This window comes from Genypterus blacodes, unplaced genomic scaffold (assembly GCF_046128005.1).
Source record: "Genypterus blacodes isolate CSIRO-AG114 ecotype Tasmania unplaced genomic scaffold, CSIRO-AGI_Gbla_v1 ptg000067l_1, whole genome shotgun sequence".
Taxonomy (NCBI): Eukaryota; Metazoa; Chordata; class Actinopteri; order Ophidiiformes; family Ophidiidae; genus Genypterus; species Genypterus blacodes.
The window spans coordinates 763,677-786,501 of record NW_027466879.1 but is presented as its reverse complement, the minus strand read 5'-3'; the positions used below and the strand labels follow the sequence as shown (position 1 = coordinate 786,501).

The 22,825-nt window shown below is 48.6% G+C and overlaps 1 protein-coding gene across 3 annotated transcripts in view; it reads right to left on the bottom strand.

Moving 5' to 3' along the window:
* Positions 1–22,372, bottom strand: part of zfhx3b (zinc finger homeobox 3b) — a 142,687-nt gene extending 120,315 nt beyond the window's left edge. For 2 of the 3 annotated variants that reach the window (XM_076155693.1, XM_076155697.1), the window contains exon 1: positions 22,283–22,372. The gene's annotated coding sequence lies outside the window, so the exon portion shown is untranslated. Of the gene's footprint in view, positions 1–12,518; positions 12,870–22,282 lie in introns of those variants that run through there. The other variant, XM_076155695.1, reaches the window with a different exon arrangement.
* Positions 22,373–22,825: the final 453 nt, after the last annotated feature.

Sequence of the window (22,825 nt, the reverse complement as noted above, 5' to 3'; positions counted from 1 at the left end):
AAACAAAAGGAGACGAGGGGAGATGAACAACATTCTTTTCTTTGTTGAATCAAAGCAGGGGAGCTTAAAAGAAACACCCATCAAAACACCGATTCATAAAACCCACCACCTATAGGTGCCTGAGCTGATAAGGGGAGGGGGGTGAGGGGGGGCAGGGAGAGACACCAAAGTCACGGCTAACATCAGACTGAGTGGACAGAGATGGACCCATTTTAACTGAAACCTGTTCTAGCTCTATACACTCCCCGCCCCACGCCCCTGTGTGTGTGTGTGTGTGTGTGTGTGTGTGTGTGAGGACCCAGCAGGTTGGATGCTCTCCCAGGGCCCAGATGCTCTCTGTCAACACTGAGATTCCAGAGAGGAAGCAGGGCTTTACAGCAGCAAGCTGCACACACAGCCAGGACCTGCAAAGACCAGGAGCCAGGAGAGGACAACCTGCTCTACATAAACACAGACCTCCCTGTCTCCTGTCTGAGCCACCGCTCCAGCTTCCTGGCTGGAGACGGACTCGGTTCAGGGTGAGCGGCGCTCACAGTAAAGCCCTGAGCCGCTGAGTTTCTCTCTCGCAGGTCCGGCCCGCTCTTTGCCTGCCACCGTCAAGAAGCAAATAGCTATTGGCTGCTCAATAAGTGGCTTCAGTGCGCTGGAGTGAGGGGCCTTTTTCCCCACACACACACTCTCACAGCCTTGACAAGCATGTATTGACAGAGCAGTTACACACTAACCCATTGGGGGAAATCCTCCACATTGTGCCCCAGGCAGCTGATAAATGGAACTCATACACTACCTGTAAGCATGATCTCCTGCCTGCAAACACGCTAAAGCCGCATACGTGTGCACACAGCTCAATACTACCATACTAATGCACACATAAGTGAGGAAAACAGCAGTTTTATGATATATAATGTAATAAACACATACGGAGAGGCAGAAAGGCGGTGAGAGACGAGGCTACAGGGGCTGAGCTGCTTTCTGCTGCTGTCTCACCCATACAACAACCAAACTATATCAGGCCTCTGCTATCTAAAGACCAGGAGGAAGAGAATGGACATGAGAGGACACGGACCAAAGATCAACATCGCCAAATTCAATATGTGATCAGAGGCCTTCAGAGGAAATAGAGCTACAAAGTCAAATAGTTGTGTAGAGATGGAGGCACTGGCATTCTGATGTCCTCAGACGAGGACACCACAGGGAGGGGGAGGAGGAGATAAACCCTCTGTTAGAGACACACACTCCACTTTCACATGCACGCCATAACACAATATTCAAATGATTTGTCTGAACAACCGTCATGTAAAAAAGGCAAGTAAAGACACGGACAGAATTAACAGGCTTGCTGTTGTGGGAATACACACGACTCGTTGTGTAATCAGGGAATGTGGACGGACCAAGAAGACGCTGTATGTACACACAGGCTAATGTGAAAGCTTGGACCCCTACCGCGCTCTGTCATACCCTCCATACCTCCGTCCTACCGCCATTAGGGAGCGGCCGCAGCTCAGGGAGGGGGGACACGACGGGGTGGGAGAGGCGGAGCTGGGGCCCCCGAATCCCACAACACAGAGGAAAAGTGCTGTCCTGTCTCGTCCTCTCTCTCCCCTCCGCCCTCTTTCATGTCCGATCCAGGGCTAATAAATAGCCAGGGGTGCAGCACTCGCTTTCACTTTGTGATATGATGTCAGTAACCTTCATTGATCTGCAGGCGGGCGAGCGGGCCTTATCGCTGCCTCTCCCCTGTGATATACTGTGATCCAGGGCGCTGACTGCTTTTTAATACACTGCACTTTAGGTAACGGTGTCGCGGGCTAACCACCCTGCCTGCTGACACCTGAGGCCATATTTTACAGCAGGGCTACGATGTTCACATAGATTACACAGAAACAAACTCTGGGAGAGGCTGCCAGCAGAAAGATGACACCCCCATAAAGCACGGCAGCAGAGGTGAATTGTGGGGGAATTCTGTTTTTCTGTATCTGCCTGGTTAAACCCGAGCTCATGTGGTCTCACACTCTCTCTGCTTGATCCCCTCAGCCACTTCCTCCCACCTGATTCCTCCATACACTTGCTTCCACACACACACACGTACACGCTGACACACACACACACACACCGCCCTGACCTGAGATCCCGCTCTGTGCCAAGGTGGGGATCCGACCTGACACTGGTACACTGGGTAGTAAACTGTTCAACTAAACCAAACTAAATGGAAATTCAAAACTCCTTCCCACCGGGGTCGCTCCAGCTGAAACTGCATCACGGAACGCTGCGAGATCAGAGCTTGAGATAAGCGTTGGGCCGCCGCTGTCAAATTGTGTCGGTGTCCAGAGCCCATCTCTGCAGGACAAATGCGGAGAACATTCACGCAAAGTTAGTCGTGGAGTGCAACTCCATAGCGTAACTTCTACTACACACACGCTAACCACCACCCCCATGTACACACAGGTTGAGGAAGGCTGCAGATAAAGGAGACTGGACGACTAGCGGGAGAATTATCCCGACTATTGATTTTAGCTGTTGGGTATTACAGCAGGAAACAGCGGGTTTATCAGGCCAGGATCCCTCTGCACTTTCACTAACTAAACGAGTATTTTCCGGGCTTATCAGGCAAAAAGCCTATTACTGATGTTCCATGCCTCCCCCACAAGCAGACAAACGCAAAGGTTGGCCACTGTTGTAGCCACTGGCCTGAGTTTGGCAGCGTGGCTCTTCTGAGGACCTCTCACACTTTGCAAACCCCAAATTTTGGTCCAGACGGCCACCACCAATACAATCGTCCTCAGGGGGCTGCAGGCTGTTGCATCCATGTATGTTTACTATTATCTGCTAATGGACTTGTGACCTCCTCGCGCTGTCTGCTCTCCATCTCTCCTCCGTCTCTCACTCTCCGTCTCCGTGTCATTTATACGGCTTCTGTATACGAGGCCTATAATGAGAGATAATGGAAGCGCTATAATCCCTAAGAGAAGCCTAATGCCAGCGTTAATCACAGGGAAAAATGAATGTTTTAATTACCAAGCCAGAGATCCGGGCAGATACCGGAGAGGCACCTATCCCAGGATCCTCAGCGGGCCGCTCTTATCTGCGAAAGACCTGAGGAGAGAGCCGTGTTCTCTGCGTTCATGCTACGTGCTATTAGCCAGGATGAATTACGAGCGCTGCTGTTATTCTAAAATGAAATTATACTCAGAGACATTTTGAATGTATACCCCATTTCCCAATATTAATAATGAAGAAGAGTAGAGACAGAGAAAATTTCCCTCTGCAATTATTGTGGAAATCCATAGACTGATCAATGTGCAATCCCAAGGATTGTCTTAATACATATAAAATATAGACAACGCTGTGTGAGCGTACGAATGTGCATGAATTTACCGCCGCGTAAAATGACCTCAACAAGATGAGAATATTATTGGAGAAATAAAAGGCCGGGCGTAATGATTTACATATTTCATCACAGGCGGCAATGAAAGAGAGTGATTAGGAGAGCGAGGGCGGGGGGAGGGGGAGGGGGGGCGGGGGGGTATCGACAGGATCGAATAAGACAAACCGCTAAACAGAACAGAATGATCAAGAAATAAAACCACTTCCCACCGGGGTCATTCATGATAAAAATGCATCATGGAACACTACAACATATTGGATAAATATGTCCGCCAGACGGTTTCAACTGTATTAGTCTGAGTCCGTCGTCTGCGTTGTAACTACGGGCCGCTGTGTGAGAAGGAATCCCTTATGTCAACACTTATGGTCGTCATGGCACCAGCAGGACACGGAGCCGCGGCCGTGCTGGGACCCTTTTCTCTGACTTTACCTTAGAATCTTTCTAAATGATGACTTATGGAGGAGGTTGTTTTTGAAAGCTGGTCCACTTTCATGCCGTCTTAGTTTAAACCAGTTAGAATACAAAGATCTATTATACAGAAGCATATTTGTGTATTTCTCTCTATGTGTGCGCTCTGAGCAGGGGGGCCCCGGGCAAACGCCTGCCTCGCCTTCTGGCTAAGTGAGCCCCAGCACTTGGCACCTGCTAAGGGCCAGCATTCACCTGCCCACCGGTTTGCCTTTCCCTCTCTAAGTCAGCCCTGCAATTTGCTTGGGGCGGAGATAAATCTTATCTCTGAGACCTGATTAAGTTTTTAATTTACACTCCAATCAATAGCCCAGGTCTATTGGCAATGTGTCTAAAACTCTATTTACCAAAGGATTCCCTGCTATCAATTGATCAAGGACCCAGCAGCCATAAATTATAGGCACGTGTGCGTGAGACAGAGAGGGAGAGAGACAGAGGAAAGGGAAGGAGGCGGGAAGGAGGCGACAGAATTAAGGGGAAGAAACTGGGAGCGGCGGCTTGAAGCAGGTGGATATCAGAGCAGAGATCAAAGCTAACTTACGTCTGAACCTGCTCAATATGCTGTGACAATATGAAGGTTTGACAGCAAGTGTTGACTTTTCATCCACCAGCCCAAATCCATCCACACTGGAACCCAGTGGCAGGGAGAAAGTGGAATGTTACTGAGCCCAAATGTTAATGGAAAACGCTCAGCCCACTCACTCCCACGTTACTCTCCAAAGAGAAGAGTGCCCGTCCGAAATGTCTGGACCAATGAAACCTCCCACTTCCGGCCCTTTCTGCATGAGCGCCATTATCTGTTTACAGTGTCTGCTTTCCCAACGGAACTGTTAAAAATGAATCTGCCGGGGTCTGGGTTCCCCACACAGAATTCCTAAATAAGGTTCCTACGCTGCGCTGCATGGCACTCTGCCTGGGAAACAGAGGGAGGGATTGTTCAAGCGCCCAACTACAACCACAATGACATGTAGGAAATGGCTATTCTCTATTGGCTAAATCCAGTGATTCAGAAGTTTGTTTAGGATTACAGAAGGTGGATGGATTGGGGAAGGAAACTCTGGACGGCCACCGCTGGAATGATCCAATAAAGTGAACGGGCGACCTCATTTTCAAGAGATTTCTGTGAGAAGACAAAAGCAGCAGCGCTCTCTCTAAGAGGCAGACACACTCCTGACTCCTCATGGCTGTTCCCATGCAGAGGAAGCGAGGGGGGGGGCGGGGGGAGGAGGGGGGCAAGCGTTATCACCGTGGAGAAAGTGTCGTCATAGCCGTTCTGGCTTCACCCTGCTGACTCGTCGATTCCTTAACATGAGATCACTCTGGACAGCTGACCTCGATATCTCAGCGCTCAGAGGATGAGGATTCTTATTCTCTCTCCGCTTTGCCTACTAAATCTAAGCAGGATGTGAGGGGACCAAACACACTCCAGCTTATTCCTGCGACACCATTTAGAGGAATTGGAGGAATTAACAGATGTAAACAAAAACGGTTTCCTCTCCCCTTCACCCGTTTCCACTGGGACATAAATAACGTGGCGGAAAGACAAGCTGGGCTTTTACAGCATCAGGACATTCAGTCACATTTCATTGTGCTGTTTGTCTGCAGTTTCACTCCGTCTTCTCCTCACACTCCTCACTTTAGATGATAAAGTATTTGTATGCGAGCGACAGGAGGAGGAGGAGGAGGAGGAGGAGGAGGAGGACGACTCCCGGCTCCTGAAGAGCACTGCATGTTTCCAGCCTGCTGTTTAAAATCACAACATGCAATAATAAAGGAGAAAAACATCGCTGTAACAAACGTTTGGAGGAATGTTACGTGCTACTTTGTCATTAGCGGAGGAGCTGTCTGGTAAAATCAGGCATAAACATGTGTCGGAATTACATGTAATTATACCTGAAAACTTCCGCATGGGAGTATGAATCACCTCTGCAGCTGGTCGGTGCAGCAGGAGGGAACGTGGCGCCCTGCTATCCTCACCTCCACACGCTGTTACAGGGGGGAGGGGGGGACGCAGGTGAACACAGCAGACGGACCGCCGCAGACACACTGGTGCTACATCAGAGGGCCACAACTCGCCGGATTATCTAAAGAGCCAGCGATGGATACGTGCAATCAGCCCCATCCCCATGTTTCTCTCTCACTCTCTGGCTTCTCTGGCTAATGTCTCCGCCTGATTCGATTGAGGCAATTAGGCAGTAATCTATAGAGCTGGGGAGTGATGGAAACATTTCCCACTGTCCTCCTCATGTTTCTCCGAGCTGCTATAATTAGCTAACTTCGTTTCTCATTAAACATCAGAGCAGTATTTACATACCCAGATCCAATTTGGCTCAGTACAGCCCATTCCTTTTAAAATCCATGAAACATGCCTGTAAACAAACCAACCGAGGGTCTGTAATCTGCTCTTAGTTAAACCAAACGTCGATGCCTTCTATCGATAAGGCATTAAAGGTACGTAGAGTTAAATGTACAGATGAAGCGGTGAATAAGTGTGTGTGAGGCAGCAAGATGATCATTCCAGAGCCTGAGAGTTGTCGGTGATGTAAATGAAGCCTGGTCAGGCCTGTTGAGGCAGGGGGTTTTGATCTTTAAAGTGGAGGACATCCTCCCATCCCCGCTTTCAATGAGCCGTCATGGGAACTGGAATGGTAGACCCGCTTATATTCCCCTGTGGCTCATATTTAGATTTAATCGTTTTCACAGGGAACGAGAAAATCCTGGCGCACAGCGCGGCGTTAAACTGAAACGCACATGGACCAGGATCGGCACTGAAGCTGGGAGTCGAGTTTCTGTATCTGAACATTAGAACAACATGTATGATACTGGAAACATAGACAAGAACTTTTTGTCAATTTCTTCTTAAGTCTCAATGAAAAACATCAAGAAAACAGATCAGTCAGATTGATCCACTTAATCATCAATAGGTGCTTTTCAATACTTTTCAAACTCTTAGCACAAACAAAGCAGTGAACTTCTCTGATTACAGCCGTGTTGCCTCACAGTTCAAAGCTGACTATAAGCCCGTCTGTGTGAAAGTAGTAAAGATGGTCCAATAAATAACAGTATAAGGTTTAATGAGCCTCTTTCTAGTTATTATAGTTATCCTGGACGATACTCGCCTGCAGCACAACAGAGGCAGATACTTTCCAATGTGTTTCTAATTCCTAAATGGCACAAAAACAGTTAGTACCAAGCTAAAATATGTTTGTATTGTTTAATACTACAACCCTCCCTGCACTAATGTGTGAACACTGCAGAGCTCAGAGGCAGAATGAGACTCGGTTACATCCTGTCTGTTGGTTTACAGTCAAATTAAATGGAAAACCGTGTCTGATTTTACAAGAATAGCTTTACTTTGGCACCGTGTGATTTCTGTCCTTTGTCCTGTGTTATGTTGTGACCATGCAGGTTGTGAATGAGATCCTTTGAAAGGCTACTGAGACAGCAGATTGTCATAATGTGATAAAGCAATGACAGAAATCTGCAAGTAAAAGTGGGTGAAATGTGAGCTGGAGCAACACGGGAACCTGATCGGTGTGAGCTTGTTGACTTGGAGCACAGAGGTCAGAGTCTGTGGACGCTCCCAAAATAGTGGATGGCTCTAAAACAAAACTCCAGCCTGTGGCGGCCCCCAGCAGCCAGCGCCGGGCAGCGATTGTTAACTTTTCTGTTGATATGCAAAGCAGCTTGGATCAGGTTCTGTCCCCATGGTAACACGGCCGCTGCTTTGCAAAAATGTAATGATTAATCGTGGTTTTGATAACAATAGACAAAATCGTTGTTCCAGTATTAACGGAAAAGCGTGTGAGCGTGTGTGTGTGTGTGTGAGGGATGAGCATGTGCTTCCTCAATGTGGATTCTTATTTGTTTCCACAGACATGAACCTCCCATGACTCCTAGTTTGTGTTTAATTCCTGTAACAAGCTAAAGATCCATTTAGTGACACATCCACTCATGAGCCTGCACTTAAATCACTTCACCACAAATGAAATGAGCCCAAACTTTCACTTGTTGCTGCACATATAAGGTCTTGGCTCCATGATGTGTTCAGGTTTACAACAACTTGACTCCACGCTCCTCCCTTTAGTGTGGGACGAGTGTGTGTGTGCAGCACTGATGAGTAACTTAATCCCAACATTTTACTATGTCGCCCGGGGGATTTAGAAGGCATTCAGGCAACATGGTGGAACAGTGTTTAACACTGTGGCCTCACAGCAGGAGGTCCTGGGTTGGGAGCCCTGGGTCCTGCCTGTGTGGAGTTTTGCGACCTCTCCTCGTGTTTACCTCGTAGGTTTCCTCCACATGGCTGCCTGCTGCTCCTAATAGTCGGGACGAGTTCATTGCAGAGGACACATTTCCCTACTGGATCAATAAAGTTGAATTTAAAAGCTGTTCTTCATCGACTGACCGCACCGTCCCCTCAGATCTCAGCCTATCAAGGGCAAAAACTTCCTTTCTCCTAAAGTAAAATGTCCAGCTGAGGATAATTTATGCCTTTCAGACTCAAGTCAAAAGTGACCACAAACAGACTACACACACAGAGAGAGAGGGGAGAGGGGAGGGAGAGAGAGAGAGAGCGAGAGAGAGAGAGAGAGAGAGAGAGAGAGAGAGAGAGTAGCAGTGGAATGCATGAGTAAACAGTGTATGTTTAACTGTGTGCAGGGGTCCAGATGGGCAGGCAGGGAGGCAGGGAGGCAGGGAGGCCTGTCCTGGGAAACGGCTGTCCCCCCCCCCCCCCCCCCCCCTCCTCAGGCCCCCTCTGGGCCTGTGTGCAGGACTGCAGCGGGCCTGGCCTGAGCAGCAGAGGGTTAACTGCGGCGCCCAGTCACAGGCGTGAAGTGAAACAATGAAATAATGGCAGCGCTCAAAGGCGGGGGGGCGGCAGTAGAGGGAGGGGAGGGGGAGAGTGGGGGTTCGCCGTGGGCTTCTGCAGATGTTGCCGGGCTTCGCCGGGTCACACAATCACGCGTATTAGCATTCCTGATAGAGGGAGCCCGGATTAGGGAGCTGAATGCCTTTCTCGACTCTGTCAGCGTATGAAACACACTGGAGGAGCCGAGCGAGAGGGAGAGAAATCCCAGACATGTGGCGAGGAAAGGTGGAGACAAGCGAGGGAGAAGAAAAGCACCTTCAGACAGGGCCGAGGACAGAGGAGCTTAGAGAGGGAGAGCAGGCGGAACGGAGGAGTGGGGAGAAAAGGTGAATGCAGAGGAAGATTGACAGACAAATTGCAGCAAATTGACTAAAATAGCTAATGAAAGAGTTTAACAAACAGACAATAAAAAGAAACGGAGCATGTGATCATTTAATGGCGGGGCCAGAGTGGCAGAAGGAGTGGAGACGCAAAAGCCAGGTTTCTATTTGTGTCTGAGCGAGCGGCTGAATGTGGAGAAACAAACGGCTTTCTTTCTTCTTTGTATATCTGAGTGAGAGAGAGGGAGAGTGTGTGTGTGTGTGTGTGTGTGTGAGAGAGAGAGGGAGCAGAGACAAAAGCTTTTCTGAGTGTGTGTGTGTGTGTGTGTGTGTGTGTGTGTGTGTGCTGTGCTGTCCTTTTTTTCCCAGGACAGAGGTCTGGAGAGGCCTCATATTTCTGGCTGCTGTCAGGCCGGGGTGAGAGGCAGAGACAGCGAGGGGCAGCTGTTTTCTACGAGCTTCCCCGGCTCCCTCTCACACACACACACACACACGGCCTTTGATCCAGCTTAGCTTCCTTGGCCGGCCTACATACGTATGTGTGTGTGTGTGTGTGTGTGTGTCGGGGGGGAGCTGGTGGGGTAATTAGCGTGGTAAGAGGGCACAAATGGTGGCAGGCCGTGGTAGAGGCGCTAACGGTGGAGTGGTTAAAATGGAGCCAGAGCAGAGCTTTGGCTGCCGTACGCTCTCTTTGTTTTAGCTCTAGACAAATAATTTCACAGGAATGCAGCAGAGCCAGTTTCAGGCTGCTTGTGTGTTCAGCAGAGATTTCAAAATATAGGGACGCATGTATGGTAAAACATACGGGCGAGCGAGGGTGCGAGGGAGTGAGGGAACACCTGTTCAGACTAACACACTGTCACGCTGTGTGTTTGCATGTGTGTAAGCTTTGATAATACACAGATTACTGCTATAAATATGTAATAAACACAGCAATTATGATGGCATGCTTATTCCAAATAACCAACCTGGGTTATGCAGCTGTATTTATATTTGTTCAGGCATCGAGAGGTGAAATATGAGTGAACCTCCTCCTGCATGTGTTTCCTCTCTATGGTTGATCTTCATCTGTATGCATCTTCCTCAAGTTGCTACCTTAAAGCTTTAAATTGGCGGGAATTGTAAAAACATTCCGGGAAGAATCCATACATGAATCCAGTGCTCTGAGTGAAGCATCAGAAACTATGGAGGCCAGAGAAATACCAACATTCACCACAGGGGGATCGCACCCTCAACTGTCAGTCATGTCTCCTGTTCTCAGGTGGGAGGAGTTGTGGAGGCCAGAGTGTGTATGTGTGTGTGTTTTTTGTGATCTAACAGACCAGGTGAGCATCTAAAGTGAGTAACTTTCCTGTATGAAACACTTTATGAGACTTTATGATGAAGATTAAAGCAAAGTTCAGAGTTCAGACACTAAACTGCAACTAATCCTTCAATTTAGCGACATACACCTTCTATCCCTGCATCATGAGACCTGATGGTTCCCTGCACACACACACACACACACACACACACACACACACACACACACACACACACACACGTGACAGACCGAACCAAAGCAAACATCCATAAAAAGCATATAAAGCATATAAATGTGATGTTTCTATGGTTACATCTCTCTAAGTAATCTGCTGTTCTATACGACATTTAATACTGAAAGCTTCCACAACATTCATTCATGTCTAATACTACATTCTGCAGTTGGTAAAGCAACATCTGAGTCCATATTTGAGCGTGTGGAGCTTCAGAGAGTAAAGCTGGGTCTCATCTCTCAGCAGAGTGTAATCATATTCCATCCTGCTTCATCTTCACACGCCGGAAAAACAAAGAGGAACCAGGATCCACCTCGCTCCACATTTAAGATAATTGTACCTTTGTCCCGACCAATGACTATCAGTGACTCCACAAGTTAATATTTGCTTCTGCCGGCTCATAAATTTGCATTGCATTACAACCTGACCTAAATGCATTTTCATCACCCAGAGTAATTAGCTGAGCGTCAGGCGCAGGCGAGAGAAAGCGCCGGGCTGAGCGCTTCCTGCACGGGTGGTGGCTAGACAGACGAGGAGAGAGGGGCGAAGGAGGGAGACGGGCGCAGAACGGAGCGGCGCTGGGCCACCGCCACAGAAAGAGGAAGTAAACGCTGCCCTTTTAATCTACTACATTAACTCCAGCACCGAGGCTGGGAGGAGCCAAGCCGGCACGGCACACAAAAGGGGAGTGTCAATGAGGGGGTAATAAAGAAAGACAATGAGTAAACAAGCAGGGGAAGTCCAGACCCGGCGTGCTCCAAACTCCCTGCCTCTCTCTGCCTGGCACACACAAAGGCCCCGCTGTAATTAGCCACCCCAATAGGTTGTTTAGCATTTGCATATAAATGCCCTCACAGGCAAACGCTAAACACGCTGACACAAGCCGTGCCCAAAACAGACGTTCACCACACCTCTAACCCTCCAGGGGGTCTCGGGGGTCCACTTATGTTAGGGGCACCCCCTCCTCCCCCTCCTCTTCCTCCTCCTCCCTCCCTCTGCCTTGTGTTTGTGCCCAGCGCCCGCTACAGGCAGGCTGGCATCCAGGCCAGAGGAGAGCGTGGACAGCAGAGCTCAGTGCAGAGGCGCTCGCTTCTTGTTTCGAGTCATATTGTGAAAGAGCGCGGTGAGGCTTCCTGTTAAAGGCCTGTGCAGCCGTCTGTCATGTGAAACTACGTTTTCCTGACCACAGGACTGAGGCCAAACTAGAGCGAGCATGCAGGTGTCGCCTCTTCTGTTTTTACACAATACTGTGTGGAGGAGAGAGACACACACACACACACACACACACACACATACACGCAGACACACACGCACACACAGCTGTCCAGAGGAAGCCAAAAGGTCTAAAGAGTGTGAGAAATGTGTGTTCTGTCTCCATCAGGGTCGGGATCAACACGCCTGTCTGTTCTGCAGCCAGGCAGTGAGAGGGGAGGGAAGGAGAGAGGAAGAGGAGTTGTGTTTGTATCAGGATACACAAAGCTGACGGGGACCAACATTTACATACGATTTACATTCAGCAATCAACACACTACTACAACTCCAACACGGGGCTGCTGCTGTAAAGACGTCTTTAACGGGACGTGTGCAGCGTCTCTGCACTTCCTTCTCTGCCTGGCTTGTTGTTATGACAATGGTGATTCATGAAAACAGAAGAAAAAAGTATAGAAAGGAAGGAAGTGATGAGAGAGTAGTGTCTGCCCCCCTCTCTCCCCCCCCCTCTCTCTCCCTCCCACCCATATTCTCTCCAGTGTAAACACAGCCTGTGTCATCTGCACACACACACACACACACACACACACACACACACACACACACACTCTCCCGGCTCCCGGTGCCGACCAGGACGGAAAAAAGTCGGTCGGCACAAAGCTCCCCTGCATGGCGCGCGCGACCCACTTCCTGTGTTAATCCGCGACCCAGAGTGCAGCGTCTCTTACCGGCGTGCTGATCTTACGTGATTCTCTCCCTGGCGGCACAGGAAGAGACGCGTGGCGAGCCAGGCGCTCACCTGACATGTGGCCGGGGCATGATCCAACACGAGGAAACACCTGGCTCCAGTCACACACAGCCACAAGGAGAGAGATTTTACCACCATCCTCCTACTAACACACACACACACACACACACACACACACACACACACATTCCCTGCAGAGGAGATTCTACACAAATTATTAAATCACAAGGCTCACTAAGCTTCGGTTTTAGGAAACTTCTTAAAGCCAAACCAGCACATAGAAGCCTGTTTATGACTATACTTGTGCTTTATGTTGCTGCTGCTACTGCTTTGATGTGGTGTGTGTGTGTGTGTGTGTGTGTGTGTGTGTACTCTTTGAGTTTGGAAAAGAAGTTGTAACAAATCAAATATCTGATGATTATTTGTTTTATTCTCAATCGTTGATTTCTCTATCAAACCTGGTATGAAACTATTTCATATATATTTGAATGAAACAAATTTGGAAATGTTTTGATGTGAAAACAATGGAGTTTAAATCAGAACTAGAGCCTCAGTGACAGAGCGAGCAGAGGAGTGGTGGTAACAACACTCGTGTCGATTGTGAGCCTCTAACCTCCGCCTGACTTCCCCTCTGTGGTCAGCCTGTGTGTCGCGTCACAAAGCCACGTTTGCTCTCCGTGTCTTTACAACCTGATTCAACACAAGAGTCCGGTTCGTTCGCTGCACAAACACACAAAGCAGCTCCTTAAACTCCAACCATCAGAACGCAGAATTATGTTTTTGTTATGAGCGACGCTACGCAGCAGCATGAGCCACGACGGGCCCCCTGTCCACCCATTCATTAAAACAGGGGGGGTAAATGAACGCCATGGTGACCAGACGGGGCGAACGACGTCATAAAGCCGAGGTCACCGCTCTGTCACGGCCGTCTCGCCCCCGTGTCGGTCCCGTGGGAGCGGCCCCACCCCCACCGGCCGCGTTCCAAACCTCTGTGTAGGAGAGCTGAATGTCAGGAGGAAAACCAAACAGACGCACAGACCGATATGTAAACGCCAACCAGCGCCGCCATCACAGCACAGAGAGAGCGTGAGGCAGATAAATATACATTCTGCTGCATTGATATATGTATATACTGTGTGTGTGTGTGTGTGTGTGTGCGTGTGTGTGTGTGTATCGCCTCCTCCTCCTCAGGCTAAACACAAACACTGTGTGCATCTCCAGTTTGGGGTGCTGCTGTGTGGGAGTCTGCTTCCCTCTAATCAATTTATTATGAGGCACTGAGGTCCTTATGTTTGTTCATTTAACGTTGTGAAAATGAGAGGAGTGTTTGTTTGAGGTGCAGCGAGACCCGGAGAGGAGAAAGCAGCAGGAGGAGGAGGAGCAGAGCCGGAGAGGAGCGGAGAGGCCGGGGGGGCAGAGGCCCAGCAGAGTCAGGCAGCGAGGGAGTGTGTGTGTGTGGAGATGAGTGTGGAGTTTAAATTGCAGTTGTGGGTGAAACACTGACTCCAGCCTGCATGACACCTGGTCTGAGTCGTTTACACTCAGGACACTGCAGATTAGAATCCAGCCAATCAGATCCGGCTCATAAATCCGGCGACACAGCAGCTAGACGCTTATTTGTGGAGATGAGGCGGCGACAGACACACACACACACACACACACACACACACACACACACGGTGTTTCTGCTTTTTAATTATAACGTCTGCATGGGTGGGACTCTGCCGTAAACAATCATCTGTGCAATCAAACACAGCAACACCACACGTTCTGATCACACGTCACAAAAAGAACAAATAGACGGCTAGACGCAATATAGTGTTAATATTATAGAAATGATGCTAACATGGAACACACACAATAGAACAAGAGGACAGTGTGTTGTTTTAGATTTGATGATGACGAGTGATCGGCTGGTGTTTTGGATTAGCCTTGACATTTGGTGGCTCACACACACACACACACACACACACACACACACACACACACACACTATAAACAATATTAATCTGCTGCAAATAAAGCTAGAAATTCATACGAGCTCCATTATACTGTAGCTGACGTGTTTCAGTCATATTTTCTATTTTTTTCCGCACACACTGACAAAAAAAAAAAGAGGAAATAAATTGACGTCACGCTTTGGGATGAATCTGACTTCAGGGTGAAACAAAGAAGAAACTAAAGAGTCTGAGCCAGTTAATATATGCAAATAACTAAAAATAACTGATTTGCGCATGTGTGTGTCTGTCTGTGTGTGTGTGTGTGTGTGTGTGTGTGTGTGCAGACAGTTGACGTCCATGTGTTTGCGGGGAAGAGGAGAGATAACAGCAGAAGCCTGGAAGAACGCTGACATCAGAGGAACACGCAGGCTGCAGCACTTAGAGGCCATTTTATTGCTTTGCTGTGGTCAAGTGAGGTGCACCGAGCTCAATTCCCCCGCAACAATGGCAAAGAGGGCCGCAGAGACAAAAGGGGGGCTATCCCTGCTTCTTAACCCCTTCACTGCTGGCACAAAAGTCACCTGGGTTCCCCCCCACCCCCCCCGCCTCCCTAGGAGAACCACGGCAGGACCCCCCTAACACGGGGCGGACGACCCTGCACACCTATGACACCGGCTCGCAAGCACACACACTCCAATATGAACTGACTCACACTCATACACACACACACACACACCCCAGGAGAATATATGAATGGAGTGATGAAGTCAGCTTTCCTGAGCAGGAAGAAGCAGTCAGTGGGCTTGAGTCTATCACAGTCAAACACACTGCAGCCTGGCTCTCCATGTCTCTGCATCTCTGCTCCTCCCTCCACACACACACACACACACACACACACACACTGGGAACATGGACGGCTACTGCACATTTGCAAATGAATTACACTTTTTGTTGAGGTTTTTTTTTTTCTCATGTCGGGAATAGTAAAGATGGGAAAAGAGCGGGAGAGGGAGAGAGAGAGGAAGAGGGAGAGGGAGAGGAAGGGTGCTCCTGGATTCTTTTCTTCTCTCTATAATCCCGAGGAGGATAAGCTGTGAGGTACACAGAGAGGAAGTGCCACAGACCTGCTGGGCTCCAGAACATCTTACAGTGCATTCCTACAGCCACACACACACACACACACAAACACACACACACACACACTACACATCCAGGGATTCACAATCAGCACGATCGTAATCTGGGAGCAAAACGCAGGGAGAGATGTAAGTATGTACGTCAAAATGTAAATTGAGAAACATTCTCTGCCGCTGCCTTGACATATGAGATCATATAGATGCTCCAGTGTGTGAGACACACACACACACACACACACACACACACACTGACGCTCATCTGTCCTCCATCTATGAAGCTTCTGGCCCAGGTTCAAACAGGAATCATATTCTGGAGGCAGGAATACTGAACGACACCGACGCACGGAGAAATGGAATTATGGAGCTTAGGAGCGACAACATCTTCACATAGCGTTTTATCTTACACACACACACACATACACACACATTCACACATACACACACACATCATGCACACACACGTCCTCTGGTGATGTTAATATTTTTGACAAACTGATCATCTGACTAAAATTCTGTATTCTTCACTCTATAATAAAGTATAAACATTGTATTTGTATTTGAATGTATTAATATAATAATAATTATTATTATTATGATAAAACTCACTGTCATTGCGCAATGTTTCGCAAATTTTAAAAAATATATGTCTGTAGTATAAATGATGAATGCAGGAGCGATACAGTTACTGCACCGTCAATATGTAAAGGCTGTCACTCTCTCTCTCTCTCTCTCACACACACACACACACGCACACACACTCTTACATTTCAGCCGCACAATGCAGATTTCACAGACACACATAAACAATGTGAAGGCAGTTATCACTCCACGGAGCACAGTACCACAGAGGAAGAGGAAGAGGATGACAAAGAAACGGAGGAGGATAAAAAGGCGGCGTGTGTGTCGTCAGAGTCACAGGCCGGAGGGGCCGGGGCATTGTTCCCCAGCTCAGTGTGGGGAGAGAAAGGCGACCTGGCCTGCCTCTGTCTAAGCGTCCTCCATGTTTTATGCATTCTGTCCTTTGTGATGATAAGCGCCAGCGTGGAGGGTGGAATGCCGGCCTCCAGGGTCCAGGAGAGGGGTGGGGGCTTATGGGGGCTGGTGGCGGAGGGTGTGTGTGTGTGTGTGTGTGTGGGGTGCCTCGGTTCAGTCGGGCAGCCCTGGAGTGGTCCCTGTCACCCGTGTGTGTGCGCGCACGGAGGCGGCGTACAGGCACCCCATCGCTAAACACGACAGCTAGCTGCTGCTGCTGCTGCTGCTGCCCCAAATACGACACACACACTCACACACACGCGCAGTCAGAGCGGCCGTGTTCCACACACTCTCCAGCTCTATGATACTGCCTCTCCTGGACAGGCAGGCATCACACTGGACTCACGCTCCATACAACACACACAGCCCGGCTTAGAGTCTGCATTTACCTGCAATAATGTGATTCACACACACACACACACACACACACACACACAGACACACACACACACACACACACACGATGACTCCCCTTCTATCACTAAAACGTACCCACTGAACGTTCCAGAATAGGAATATCTTTACATTTCTAATGATTGTGCTCTGTATTCCCGTCTGTTCCTGAGCAGAGGAGACAAAAGGCCAAACTGCCTCCCTCTCTTGTTATTATGAATATAAGACGGCAGTGTGTGACTTGTTTATGATTTTAGTGACGTGTCGGCTGTAAATTCTCTGTGCTTTACATTTTTGAATACACTTGGAGAATCTGATAAATGTGAATGATGATGTGTTTGTTATTAATCAGGCGGTGATGAAGGTCAGGACGGGCCGGGCACAGAAATATGATTTTCATAATTCCAGTATGCACATCTATGCAAATGTGTAAGTGCACACATGCGCAGAGGCCTGAGTGTGTGTGTGTGTGTGTGTGTGTGTGTGTGTGTGTGCCTCACTCATAAATCCATCACACCACAATGATTTAATCCACAATTGTTAACATGATAACATAATGTGGAGGGAGAAACCACAGAAATCCTGACAACTTCACTTCAGAGAGATGAAAGAACGACGCGGAGGACGACGAGGACGAGGAAGGGGACAGGGACGAGGGCTCTGGAGAGAAGACGAGCCCTCGTGGTGACTGGGGGTTAGGGCTCCACACACACACACACACACACACACACACACACACACACACACACACACACACACACACACACACACACACACACACACACACACCTGAGCATGACTGTAACCTTCCTCCACTCTCCCTTTTTCCATTTTGTTGCCCACGCCTGTGCTGAGCTAAGAGACCCCCCCCCCCTTCTTTATGACAGCATGACACACACAAACACACACACACACACACACAGACCTCGGCTGCAGGACAACTGGAAGAACTGGTCTTTACTGTGCACTCTTGCAAATTCAAAACCTTACGTTGGACTTGCAACAATCGTCTGTGTCCACATCCCTCTCACACACACACACACACACAGACCGGTAAACACATAAAGACAAAGACACACACACACACGTCTCTGACTGAACAAACAAAGGCCCGATCATATTCATACTAATTTGCCTGCCAGAGAACAATTCTAGATATAATATTTCAAAAAAATTTTTTTAATAAATTATAATTATTACAAAATAAAAGCAAATCAATTATATGCATTATTATTATTATTGGTATTAATATTATCACCAGTAATAACAATTCATATATTTGACATATCCTATATTTAGTTTATAATTCAGTGTGAGTGTTCCGTGTGCTGAGGCTTCCTCTGTCACGCTAACCTAAGCGTGTTGGATCCCTCATGCGTGGCCTCAGCACACTGTTCACCCAAAGAGGGCTCTCTCACTCTCTCTCTCTCTCTCTACCAGCGAGGACACGGCAGCCAGCTCCCCTACGAGCAGCCGCACAAAGGTGGGAGTTAAGGAGGGAGATTTGAGGAGAAACACAGAGAATGAGATGGAGAGGGGGCAGAGAGAGAGAGAGAGAGAGAGAGAGAGAGAGAGAGAGAGAGAGAGTAGGGGCTATGACAGCCAGAGGCGCTGTCTCCCCTTTCTCTCTCTCTCTGTTACCCCCTGAACCATGACACCAGTCTGTCACTGCTCCCTTATCTTATTTCCACAACTGGACTTCCTGTTTGCCCTCACACAGAGCATACCTGTGGTCCAACATGGCAATAGGAGGAGCAGCGTATGTTACAGAAAAAATAAAAGACTACACGAGGCTGAAGTGTTGCTATAGGAGCGACTGCAGATCAGCAAATCAGAAAGGAGCCGAAGCATCACATCCCATCATCACATCCCATCATCACAGCACCAGCTTCATGTTTAGGATCATAAACGCAACAACAACAACAACATTACACTATATTCATTTCTCTAATGGTAAAAGCAGAAGGAGCCTTAATAAGAGCCCAGGCTGCACTTAGCACAACAACAACAAACACATCTGCACACTGCACACTAACATCTGTACGTTAGGATATCAGAACACAATCATACCTTAACAGAGGAAACATTATACTACAATTTAACAAACCATTTAAAACCACAAATATCTATCAACCAATTAATAACAATTAAGAAACGACTACAGTGAATATTTGCATGTATTTGAGTGTAAGATTCAGATTTTCTCTAAAAAGTAAAATATTAATTTGCTATATTTCCTTATGTAATGTAATTTTCCTACCTGCAGCAAAAACATGATCTATAATTCTTATAAACATTAACACAAATTACAAAAATTACAGATGTTTTTCTTTTTTAAAATAGCTCTTGGTTTTAAAATAGAATTAAGTGAAATCCTTAGTTATTATTTAAAAAGCTGCATGTGGTCGGATCCTCCCTCCAGTGGCACTTTAGAGGCTCCAAGGCTCCATTAGACTGGAGGGGAATGAGGAATTCCAATATTCCAGTCAGAGACCGGAATACTACAGTGCTGACACACACACACACTCACACACACACGTTTAAAACACAAGAGATACACAGAAATAAAGCCCCAGCACGTTTCTATACCTGCACCGCTAAAACGTGGAAATGAGACATAAATACCACAGTCAGGGAGGAGAGAGGGAGGCAGACAGGTGAGGTGACAGCTAACATTACGCCTGTCTTTGTTTTGTAACGTGAAGGCGGACAGAGGAGAGGAGAGGAGGACGAGGAGGAGGACGAGGAGGAGGAGAAGGGGAGTGTGAGGAAGAGGGATCACTCCTGTTTGGGGGCTAAAGCGGGCCTACCTGTCCTACATACACACACACACACACACTACAGCCGGCAGACCGCTGAGCCCCTGATCACAGGCCAAACACACACACACACACAAACACACACGCATGAGGCAAATTTATACGGACACAACACGGTAAAAGGCGATGAAATGAGAATAGAAGATGATCAGAGTGAAGGAGTGAATGCTCTCTCTCTCCCTCTCCCTCCCTCTCTCTCTCTCTCTCTCTCTCCTTCCTGCTGCTCCTCCTCGCTCTGAAAGGTAGGGGTCTGTTTATCTGACCTCTCCCCCTGATTCCTCCTCTATGGCCCATGGCTATCTGACCCCTACACCCAACCCCCTCTCTCTCTCTCTCTCTCTCTCTCTCTCCAGCCCTCACTTCCCTCACCCCCCCTCTCTTTTCCTCTGTTTTTCTCCCCCTTTCCTCTCCACACTGACACTTTTATTTCATTAAGCTTGTTCCCTCTATAAGCTATTTTGGGGCGTCTCTCTCTTATCCTCTGAGTCGTAGCGTTGCAGATGCTGACAACCACAGTTTTCCTCCCAAAATACACCAACAACCACCATCACCCCATTCTCCCAGCCAGACCTCCTCTCCCCCTCTCTCTCTCTCCCCCCTCTCCCTCTCTCTCTCCATCTTCCCCTGGCTCTTGGTGAGGGGGTTTCCTCTCTTTATTTTTTTTTATCTCTCCTCCACTCACTCCATGACCCCTGTCCCCCTGCTTCTTGCTGTCTGACCCCCCCATACACACACACACACACACACACACTCAGCCCTCTCCCCCTCTGTGTCTGTTCCCCCCAAACCTTACACACATCTTTGCCTCTGCTTTCTCGCTAAACCTCTCCTTTCTCCTTCTTTTGCCGAATAATTCTCGCAGCTTTTTCTCCCCGGCATCCCTCCACCAGGCCCGCAGAGCCATCACTGATTTCCGCTCATATTTCTGCAGATTACGGGCTGATAAGACACCTAAAAGCCGTCAACTGCTCCCCCGTTTTCTCTCTTGTTTTTCCGGTCAAGCGATATTAGAATGGACGCAGTTACACGCAGTAATAAACTCGATTTAGGCCAGATTCACTCTTCATCGTCTGAGTTCTCAGCCTCTTCTGCCACTGAACGTTACACGGCTGCTCCACATGCAAAGCACCGACCTGCAGCTTCAACCGAGGTGCTGCTTTAAACTTTCCAGCAGTAACTTTCAGGTGATTCTATCTGTTTGAGGTCAAAGCTGAAGCGCCAGTGTTTGTTTTCCTCCCGCTCAGCGTTTAGGTCGCGTTGTTGTGGGAGTCAGATCGCGGCTGCAGCACCGCTCGCGTCTCCCCGGAGCCACATGTCTGCTCCCCGGGACGCAGCTCGCACTCTCGGGCTCCCCCGCGTACGAGCTCCCGCCGATCCGCTCCGGCCACGGAGGGGAGGAAGGAAGGAAGGAAAGGGAGGAAGGAGACCCGGGGCTCCGTTTTTCCTCTCAACCAACACCGCATTCAACGGAACACACACATACACTCACGATCGCAATCCTCTCCCCCCCACCACCTCCACCAACACCACCCCAGCGCACGCAGGCACGCACACACACACACACACACACACATGTCAATCGATTTGCATGTGACTCCGAGAGGCGAACGAGCGAGAATATAGACTAAAAAACAACAACAACAACAAGAGGCAAAGAGTGGTGAAAAATAAAAAAAAAGCAAAGATGGACAAAGTGGGGAAAAGAGGAAAAGTGTTGCTAAGAGGAACTGAGGCAGGGCGGAGGGATCGCACGTTTCAGAGACGTTCCGGAGAAGAACACAAAATGTTTTATTTTCTATTTCATCCAGAGGAGGATTCAGCGAGCAAAGCGCGGGGCTGAAGCCCGCTGGATGCGTGAAATGTGGTCGAATCAGCCGGCGGCGGGCGGCTCCCTTTCGCCGGACGCACACGGACACCCTGGCTGGACTTGGAGCTCCTTTTCTGGGCAGCGCTCGCGTGGGAGCCGCCGTCGTCGCCGCTACCACCGCCGCCGCTGTCCCTCCGTCCGCCGCTGATCAGCGCCCCTCGTACCGCATGTGAGCCTCAAACACACGACCCTCGACACCGACAAACCCTCCACACTCTCCCCGAACCCACCGAAAAGCACACATTTCTCCGAAAATCGGCGTTTTTTCCCCGCTACGGAAAGGATCGCTGCGTGTTTTCTCATCTCCCCCGTTCACGAGGAGGAGGAAGAGGACGGACGCAGATGTAAACACAGGTAACGAACACGATTCGGGAAAATATCGCAAAATAAAAGAAAAGTATTTGCATGGTATGAAGTCGTGATGTTGTCATTTCTTACAATGCGAGAGAAGAAGAAGCCCCAGCGCCGCGAAACAGAGAGGAAAAGAGTCTGAGGCGACACAACAGGATCGTGGAAACAAGAGAGCAAAAGAAGACAAACGCAAAGTTGAAACTTACAATTTCTTGCTGCCGCTTTGTGCTCCTCGCTTTTTAATCCAGTATTGAGATGATTTAGCTAAAGATCCCATCAAGGCAGAGTCCCCCTTTTGGTCAGTTTGCGCTTAGGGTGGCAAAAGAAAGATCATTGTTGTTGCGGAGTGTAAAAAAAACCGAAGTGGGCACTATTAGTTGTTAAAGGCAATATAAAAATAATTTGGATGCAAAGCAGGCGATGAGTCTGTGTTAGAGGGAGCGAGGAAGAGGTGAAAGTGAGATCTGATGATTGAAAAGGAAAAAACTCTTTGGATCTTTATTCCTGCTAATTAGTTTCCTGCAAAAAATGGCTGTGATTAATTCAGTGCGCATGTGCTTCATTACACAGGCACGAAGGGAAGGGCTAATTAGCCGCCTTCTGGATCAATAAGATTCAGCAAAGGAGAGAGAGGGAGAGAGAGGGAGGAGGGAGGGAGGGGGGAGAGGAGGGAGGGAGGGGGGGAGAGCAGCGAGGGAGGGAGGGAGGGATGGAGAGATACAAGTAGGAAAAGAGGAAAGTAATGATCG